Below are 8,664 nucleotides of genomic sequence, written 5' to 3' on the forward strand. Positions count from 1 at the left end.
CATTGCCACGTTCCAATCCCCGGGCAATGCCTCAAAACCGCCATGACCCAAACAACTCCCATTCTTGTAGTGTTGTTGTTGATGATGATGATAGCTGTAGCTGCTGTTGTTTTTTGTTAAAAAGACACCCAAGGTAATGGAAATGGATGGTCCTCAGAATGTTCTCAGTAGCGGAACAGTGGGTCTTGGATTATGAACGAAGAAAAGATCTCTGGCCTGGAAATGGAAGCTCATTTCCTCTTTCCTCTTCTGTGTTTTCAATTATGGGCACTCCCTCCAACCTCGCCTGATCGCAGCTACTTCCTCATCCCAGGCCCAACCTGGATTGTAGAATATGTGCGGCGGAAACCCTGCAAGGATGGCATTCTTTTGGGAACCATTCCTGGCATATGGAGACTTAATTTTTGCTGCAAACTAGGGCAGAACTGGCGAGAGTGGAAAATGCACTTCAGCTCCCGGCGGTCTCCCTGTGGCTTGCTCGCCGTTGCCATATTATTTTTGAACTGCATGCAAAATGGCTATGTGCTACTTGCTCCATTTTGCTAATCCAGTAACCGAACCCACGCGGCTCCTGGGTGGTCCTGGTGAAAACGCAGAGAACCACTCTGTGCCCATGTGATATAACAATCACAATAAACACAGCAATTGCTTTGACAGGAGCCTTCAAAATCACTTCAACAATGGGATGCTTCCACCAGGCTACCCATTCCTTTTCGTTTTGTTCTCCTTTCGCCTCCCTCAGTCTCAGGTGCCCTGACTTGGCAGTCACAAGCCTTTCCCAGTATTAATTGGGCCACCGCAATAGGTTTATGGATCAGTGCCCTCCAGGTTTAACAAGTTGGATTTAGCCAGATGGGCCACTTGAGAGAAGTCCATTCCAGGAATGAGATGAATTTGTTCAAATATACAGCCACCTGCTAAGAGTTTGCAAGCATGGATTCGGAATCTTTTGCAAAAGATTTTATTGTTTGGATTAGCACCCAGTGCAGGTGTTGAGCCAAGAGCACATAGATAAATACTCTCTCAGAGTTCTGCCAATCTCCTTCAGGACAGATGGACTCATAAGGTCATCTGCAGGACAGTTTCAGCGCAGTAGACGTGCCCGAGTCTCTTGCAGCACAAAAAAAGAAGGGAAGGGAAAAGACACTTGTAGCACCTCAAAGACTAACAAAGTTATTATGACATAAGCTTGTGTGGACTCAGAACACTTCCAGATAAGGATGGGAATGAGATTTAATTCAGTTCAAACCACAAAATTCATATTTTCTGAAGCAATCTGAGAACCGAAACACAGCTGTCCTTTGAAACTTTGTGATGCGAAGTTTTACTCTTTTTGTAAACTACTTTGAGGTTTCATTACATTCAAGTGGTATATAACTGTCATGAAATATAATAAAAAGTAACAGTGCCACTCCCTGGCCTGGCTGTCATTGACCTGTAACAGATTGGTGGGCAGCCCAGAACACATGGTTCTGACATTCCAGCTTGCTTCGCACAAGGGGGCAGGGACGTCTTACCCATGGAGGCTAGTGGCGCGGGACGCCAGGGTGCCAAGTTCTGGAGGGCGCCAGAGAAGAGGCAGAGGCTGGACGCAGCGCCCCCCAGCATCAGCTCACTGGCCTCCGCCATGCCGCGCTGAAGCAGCACCGCGCCCAGAGCCTCCGTCTGTCATGGCCACCGCGGCACAAAGCGGCCAGCTGAGCCGGGAGGCGCCATGTCCAGCCTTCGCCTCTTCCCTGCTGGAGGAGCCATCCTCCAGCCACTGCCCACCTCCTCCAGCTTCGCCAGCAGCGCCATCCTCCCTAAAAAACTCTAGGAAAGGGGGGGGCATCAGAGGGAGCTCTGCTTAAGATGGCCCTGCAAGAGGGTTTTATTTTATGTTTTTGCCTGGTGCAGAAGTTGAGTCTGCTTGCCAAGTGATACTCTGAGCTCCAAGCACACATTGAAGCAGGTGGACCGTGGCGTCTCAGCACTTTATTGACCAGGGCTGCCTGGCTTAAGGCAGTAGCTAACCAGTGAGACAAAATTATCTTTCCCACTGACAGAGGCAACCCAGTACATTTCCAAGCACAATTCAAAGTGTTGGTACTAACTTTTAAAGCCCTAAACAGCCTCGGCCCAGTATACCTGAAGGAGCATCTCCACAAACAGCCCCCCCCCCCGACACTGAGGTCCAGCTCCAAGGGTCTTCTGCTGGTTCTCTCACTGCAAGAACTGAAGTTACAGGGAACCAGACGGAGCGCCTTCTCGGCAGTGGTGCCCTCCCTGGGGAATAACCTCCCCAGGAATAACAAGAAGGGATGTCAAGGAGATAAGTAACTATACAATCTTTAGAAGATATCTGAAGGCAGCCCTGCAGAGGGGAGGGGTTTTTTTAATGTTTGACGTTTTATTACATTTCTGTGTAAGCTGGAAGCCACCCAGAGTGGCTGGGGCAACACAGTCAGATTGGTGGGGTACAAATAGTAAAATTGTTGTTGTTACCTGTAGCGCTCATACTTTACGCGAGAGGTTTCCAACGCTTTTGAGTCCACGGCTCCCTTGACTAACTACATTCTTTCTGCGGCACCCTTGTGGGGCTCAGGAGCCCAGTTACGTCACCCCTTTGTCTGCAGAGCTGGCAGCCTCTCCCCCTTTTTCAAACGCCCTACCTTGTGAAGTGTTCCCTTAGCCTCCTCTTCCCTCTCCTTGGGAGTCCTCCAAGCAACCACTGCTGCTGCCCCAGGTCTCTGAGATTTCCCTGCTGCCCCAAAGAGAGGTGCCTCTTCACACTGCCCCACAGTGGCCTGGGAAGAGGATGCCCCCAGCCTTAGTGGCCCAACAGAGACTGGCCAAAGGTGAATGTGAAGCCAGCACCTCACCTTGGGAGGCAGCAGTGAGGTGCTGCTGGGCCTGCATGGTGGACAGGCTGCCCTTCAATACTCAGCTCCCAGTCATGCCTTGCACACAGCAAGCAAAAGAAAGGCCAGTACTGTGCCTGTCTGCCTGCCCAGCCTCCCACTTGTCTATCCATTCCCAATAGCAAGGGCTGGCAGACTGGCTGGCTGACCTCCCTCACCCACTTGCTTGCTTATTCTGAGTCACCTCAGCTCCTGGCAACCAGCACCCCCTGGCCAGCCCCAGAGGCACCATTCGCCTGGGGAGCTTGTAGCCTGGGCTGCTGCAACAAACAGCCACGCAAGCCTTTGGGAGGCAGAGACGCAAGAGGGCATCAGAGGAGGGAGGGAAGGAAAGACGGACAGAGGCCAGTGTTGCCCATGGCACCTCTGACCAACATTCAACGCACCCCAGGGTGCCAGGGCACCCTGGCTCAAAACCACTGCCTTATGCCAATCAAGTTGAGCTTATAACTCCTAACCACTGCCTCCCACATGGTTTTTGCTGCATTTGCAGCACCCAAGTGACTTCTCCGGGGCAGTGTGTATGGATGCCCAGGGATGCCCAGATGACTAGTTCTACGTAGGATTGAAAGCAGGCAGGGTGTGGGGCTAGCTGTGTGTAGACAGTGGTTGGAGGGTCAGTGTTCCATTTTTTGCCATGAGGGCTGTCAGGATCTGCCACCTGAGGCAGTTGCCTCACTCGACTTAATGGTAGAGCCGGTGCTGGCACGAGGGAGGTGTCCACTAGATGGGTTTCCAGCAAGTCCTATAAAGCTGCTGATGGAGGTCCATCTACTTAGTCTGAATAACTTGTTACTCAGGTGCAGCTCTCCGAGTGCCTGGCGTTCCTGCTTGGCTGCTTCCTGGCTCACCTCCAGGCCCCCCCAGCGCTGACAGCGCTCTTTGCAATGCCATGCAGAAGTATCAGGCTTTGCCAAGTCTAGCCCTGCTGCCACAATGCTTTTCTGAACTACAAAACAGTGCTGCTTTTCATGACTGTGACTCAGGTGGTGACCATCTGACGACTGGGGCGCCACCTCAGAGCTGTTCCAAGGAATCTAGCATGGAGGAATCTAGCATGAAAAAGGAGCAGCCTTGATGATATTCAGGAATTGCCAGGGACCTCATGCTCACTGCCCCATAGGATAAACACTTGCATTCCCGCCTCCTCTTGTTGAAGACTTTTCTTTACTTATGCAGCACAGTATGGAAGGCAGATGTATGGAGAGGGGATGTAGATACCGATCTCAGACAGGAGGGTGAGGAGACTGCCTTACGCCTCTCAGTTTTCCTTTTTACTGTTGCAGATACACATTTTCCTATGATGTGTGCAATTTGCAGTGCCCAATACTGGAGTTATTTGAAACTTGTGTTGTTGTTGTTGTTTAGTCGTGTCCCCATGAACCAGAACTGTTGTTTAGTCGTGTCCTTCATGACCCCATGAACCAGAGCACACCAGTCACTCCTGTCTTCCACTGCTTCCCGCAGTTTGGTCAAACGCATGCTGGTAGCTTCGAGAACACTGTCCAACCATCACATCCTCTGTCGTCCCCTTCTTCTGCCCTCCATCTTTCCCAGCATCAGGGTCTTTTCCATTGAGTCTTCTCTTCTCATGAGGTAGCCAAAGTGTTGGAGTCTCAGCTTCAGGATCTGTCCTTCCAGTGAGCACTCAGGGCTGATTTCCTTAAGAATGGAGAGGTTTGATCTTCTTGCAGTCCATGGGACTCTCAAGAGACTCCTCCAGCACCATAATTCAAAAGCATCAATTCTTCGGCGATCAGCCTTCTTTATGGTCCAGCTCTCACTTCCATATATCACTACTGGATTTGAAACTTGTAACTAGCCTTTATTGGCATAAGTTAAAACCGTAAAATAATAAAATCATATAAAGTCATCCAAGTACATTGATAATCCAAACACATACAGTATATAAAAGACTAGATAACCACCACTGAATAAATCAGGCGACTTTAGATTTAGCTTTAAAGATCTCAGCTAAATACCCTGAAACAATCTTGGACATTTCGGGAGAATCATCCCTCAACAAATATTGGATTACAGCCTCTTTGCAAATCAATATTTTGAGCTGTAAGGGAGTCACTAGGAGATCTCTGTGATGGGCGTCAAGAAGAGGGCAATCCAAAATTATGTGGTGTATTATCTGGTGTTTTCTTACTGCAGGAACAGAATCTGTTCTGGAAGGGGATTTTTTTTGAAACCTTCCAAACAGTACAGATGAGGGGAATGCATTTAGACAAGCTAGCATAAAAGCTGTGCAATGTGATGGAGTTTCTAAATTATAAAAGTAATTTGGCAATTTCAGTCTGCAAACAGTGATTTATTTCATTCCCACCCACGCCTTTGCAGTGTGTTCCCTTTGCACTGAAATAAACAGTGTTGAATAATGTAGCAACAACGAAATTTGTGTAATTTATATGATTAATTATGTGCATTGCATCAGTTATGTCATTTCATCACAGCAGACAGAGAAATGAATATTGTACTGATTGTGTTTTTGCTGCTGGTGCTCTTAGATTCTGAGGTCCTGAGAAATTTCTGTGTGTTGTTGTTGTTTTTTAAAAAATCAAGCTTTAAAGTGTGCATCTAGAAAACTCTCCAGAAAAGGCAATGTAAATAAATACACAGGGAATAAGGAAATATTGATCTTTCAACAATATATACATTTTTTTTGGACAGGCTAAATTATCTAACAAATGAGATGTGTGCTCAGCCAAGAAAAAGGCAGAAAATAATCCAAGTTAGGCAGAATAATCATAACTATGCAAAGCCAGCAGAAGATACACTGTCTTAAATTAAGCTGATGGTAAAATACTAAAATGCTTAATAATTTATTTACAAAATGACAAGTCTTCTTGCAAGACAGAGATTGTATTCAAACATATGTCAGCTTATTAAGGCAAGATATGAATGAGCCTGTTAGCCATGGAAGCAGCCTGTTTGCCCCTCCCCTCTCTGACAGTAAGTGAAGAAAGCAAGGAGTCTTCCCTGAGCTATAATTTCCTATATCATTCAAACCAGGAAACTATGGTTAGAAGCTTTGGAACAAGCCAGGATATTAAACCATGGTTTGAATTTGAGTTATTATCTTGGCTTGTTCCAGAAACATCTTGTTGTTGTTTAGTCGTTTAGTCATGTCCGACTCTTTGTGACCCCATGGACCAGAGCACACCAGGCACTCCTGTCTTCCACTGCCTCCTGCAGTTTGGTCAAACTCATGCTGGTAGCTTCGAAAACACTGTCCAACCATCTCATCCTCTGTCGTCCCCTCCTTCTTGTGCCCTCCATCTTTCCCAACATCAGGGTCTTTTCCAGGGAGTCTTCTCTTCTCATGAGGTGGCCAAAGTATTGGAGCCTCAGCTTCACGATCTGTCCTTCCAGTGAGCACTCAGGGCTGATTTCCTTAAGAATGGATACGTTTGATCTTCTTGCAGTCCATGGGACTCTCAAGAGTCTCCTCCATAATTCAAAAGCATCAATTCTTCGGCAATCAGCCTTCTTTATGGTCCAGCTCTGGAGGGTAGCACCAAGGGAACCACTTTTGGATTTAGTAAGTTTTGACAGGACTACGTATTTAAAAAGAGTACCTTTTTGCCATGTATGTATTATGGCTGTTGGCAGAATGGTAGTATAAATTATTTAAACGATGCAAAGGTGCAAATGGAAAAGTGCAAAATGGTCAATCTCTGTGGTTGAGATTGTTGCAGGGAATCCCAAATGCTTTGGGGAAAGATTTGTTTTACGGATGTAAAAGGAGAAAATCTAGATTCTAGAACAGACTTCATCAATGTGGTGCTTTCCAGATGTTTTGGATTACAATTCTCCTCTGCTCCAGTCAGGATGCACATTAGTGTGGATTTATACTGACTCATCCGCACATTATTCTGGTTTACTAGCTGTTCTTCAGTGCTACCCCACTGTTATTGCACCACATTGCTGTCTGGAGGGGCACTTTCGTGCCACATCACAAGAAAAGCAGGACAGGAAAACAACAAGCTCGGAATATTTGTGGCTTAAAAAGTTCACAGCATTTCAGCAGGAAGTTGCAGGACATGCGCTGATCAGAAACGAAGCGGTATGCCCACCCCAAATCCTTTGCAGGCACAAACACGAAGGCAGGATAACATGTATCTACAGGATTGTGTATATCTGTTCTGATAACAAAAAATCAACATGAATACACAATGGAAAGGACATCTGGAAGGGGCAAGGCCCACATTTTTGTTTTCTTCTGCTTGCAATCGAATCAAAACCGTGTTTAGGTTTGCAGTTAAATCCCCATTATATTTTTTTTGCTAGGGTATGGAGGGACCGCTGCATTGTTGTCACGATTGCCTATTGCAAATCGGCCATGCTTCTCCCCTCCCTCAGGAAGGCCCTGGTTACTTCTTTAGCACACTCCAGAGATTTGGCCAAGATCTCATTTTTTTTACTGATGTCATATTGGGACGGATTAATCAGAGCAGAAAGGGGAACATGGGCTGACATTGTTTTCGTTGGGTAATCATTCCAGGCTTGTTTTGACCGCTTGGAGATAGCCTCCGACGTTCTTGGCCTCTCATGCATCAAAATGTAAACAGCAGCTCTTGAGTACAACAATGAACAGTGTGGCTTTATAGATGTTTGTTTCTCTCAAATTCCGAGTGGGGGAGCCCAGCACAGAAACTGAGAGAGGACAAAGGAGTGGCTAGCTAATTCGTGCCAAATCCAAGAAAAGGAAAGGAAAATCCTCTGGAGGAGCTCAAGCTGCTTCCATTTGCCTTTGTGATGTCAACAGAAACCCTCTGCAGGATTGTGGCATTGTTATCAATCACCCGCCATCTGCTATTCCTCCCCTACTGTACAGGAGGCGGCGTTTGGGTAAAAGAAGTCGGCAAAGGCAGCTGGAATCTGAAAGCTTGAACGGGTGCCAGTACGTTTCTCGAGATTGGTTGGGAAATCCGAGCAATTAATCTCCTCCTGAGTCTGAAGATAATGTCGCCCAACAGTTGTAGGCTGCGATTTCCAAACAGCAAGATAACCCTCATCATCAAGTGGAAGGTATAAATGCCATTAGGAGATAGGGAGATGATTTAAGCCCATCTAGACATTGGCTTGCGAGTCTGAATTTATTGTGTTGGCTGTGATGAAATGAGTGTTTTCATAGCTAGATACCAGCGGGTAACACAGCACAGAACTTCATTCTTCAAAGACTGGCAAGTCTACAACCTCTTTCATTTCCCCGCCTTTTGTCCACTGTCTATCTTGCTGGCCTGGTATGTTAGGGTATTGCCAGATGCTAGCCAATGAGCTGGATTGAGGCCCAGGTGAACAATGGGGCTCAATGTGCATTTCATATGGATTTTACTATATTGCCATATTCCATGCTCTGAAAAGGCAAATGCCTGCTGCCAATCTACCTTATAAGGAGCTCCTTCAGAAAGCACATTTGTCTCACTGTTCCTCAGTTGACCTTATGCTGTCAAGTGCCTGCACTGCCTATCTTTGAGGTTCTACAGTGCCAGCTTTATCATAGAATTGTAGAGTTGGAAGGGAGCATGAGGCTCATCTTGTCCAACCCCCTGCAATGCAGGAATCTCAACTCAACATGACAGATGACCATCCAACCTCTGCTTATAAACCTCCAAGGAAGAAGAGTCCACCACATTCTGAGGGAGTCCATCCCACTGTCGAACAACTCTCACATCAGAAAGCTCTTCCTGATCACACAGTTCAAAGATGGAGTTAACTCTTCCATCAGCAACAACACGGCCTGCACAGACCTGGC

This window comes from Podarcis filfolensis (assembly GCF_964270895.1).
Source record: "Podarcis filfolensis genome assembly, chromosome: 6".
NCBI lineage: Eukaryota > Metazoa > Chordata > Lepidosauria > Squamata > Lacertidae > Podarcis > Podarcis filfolensis.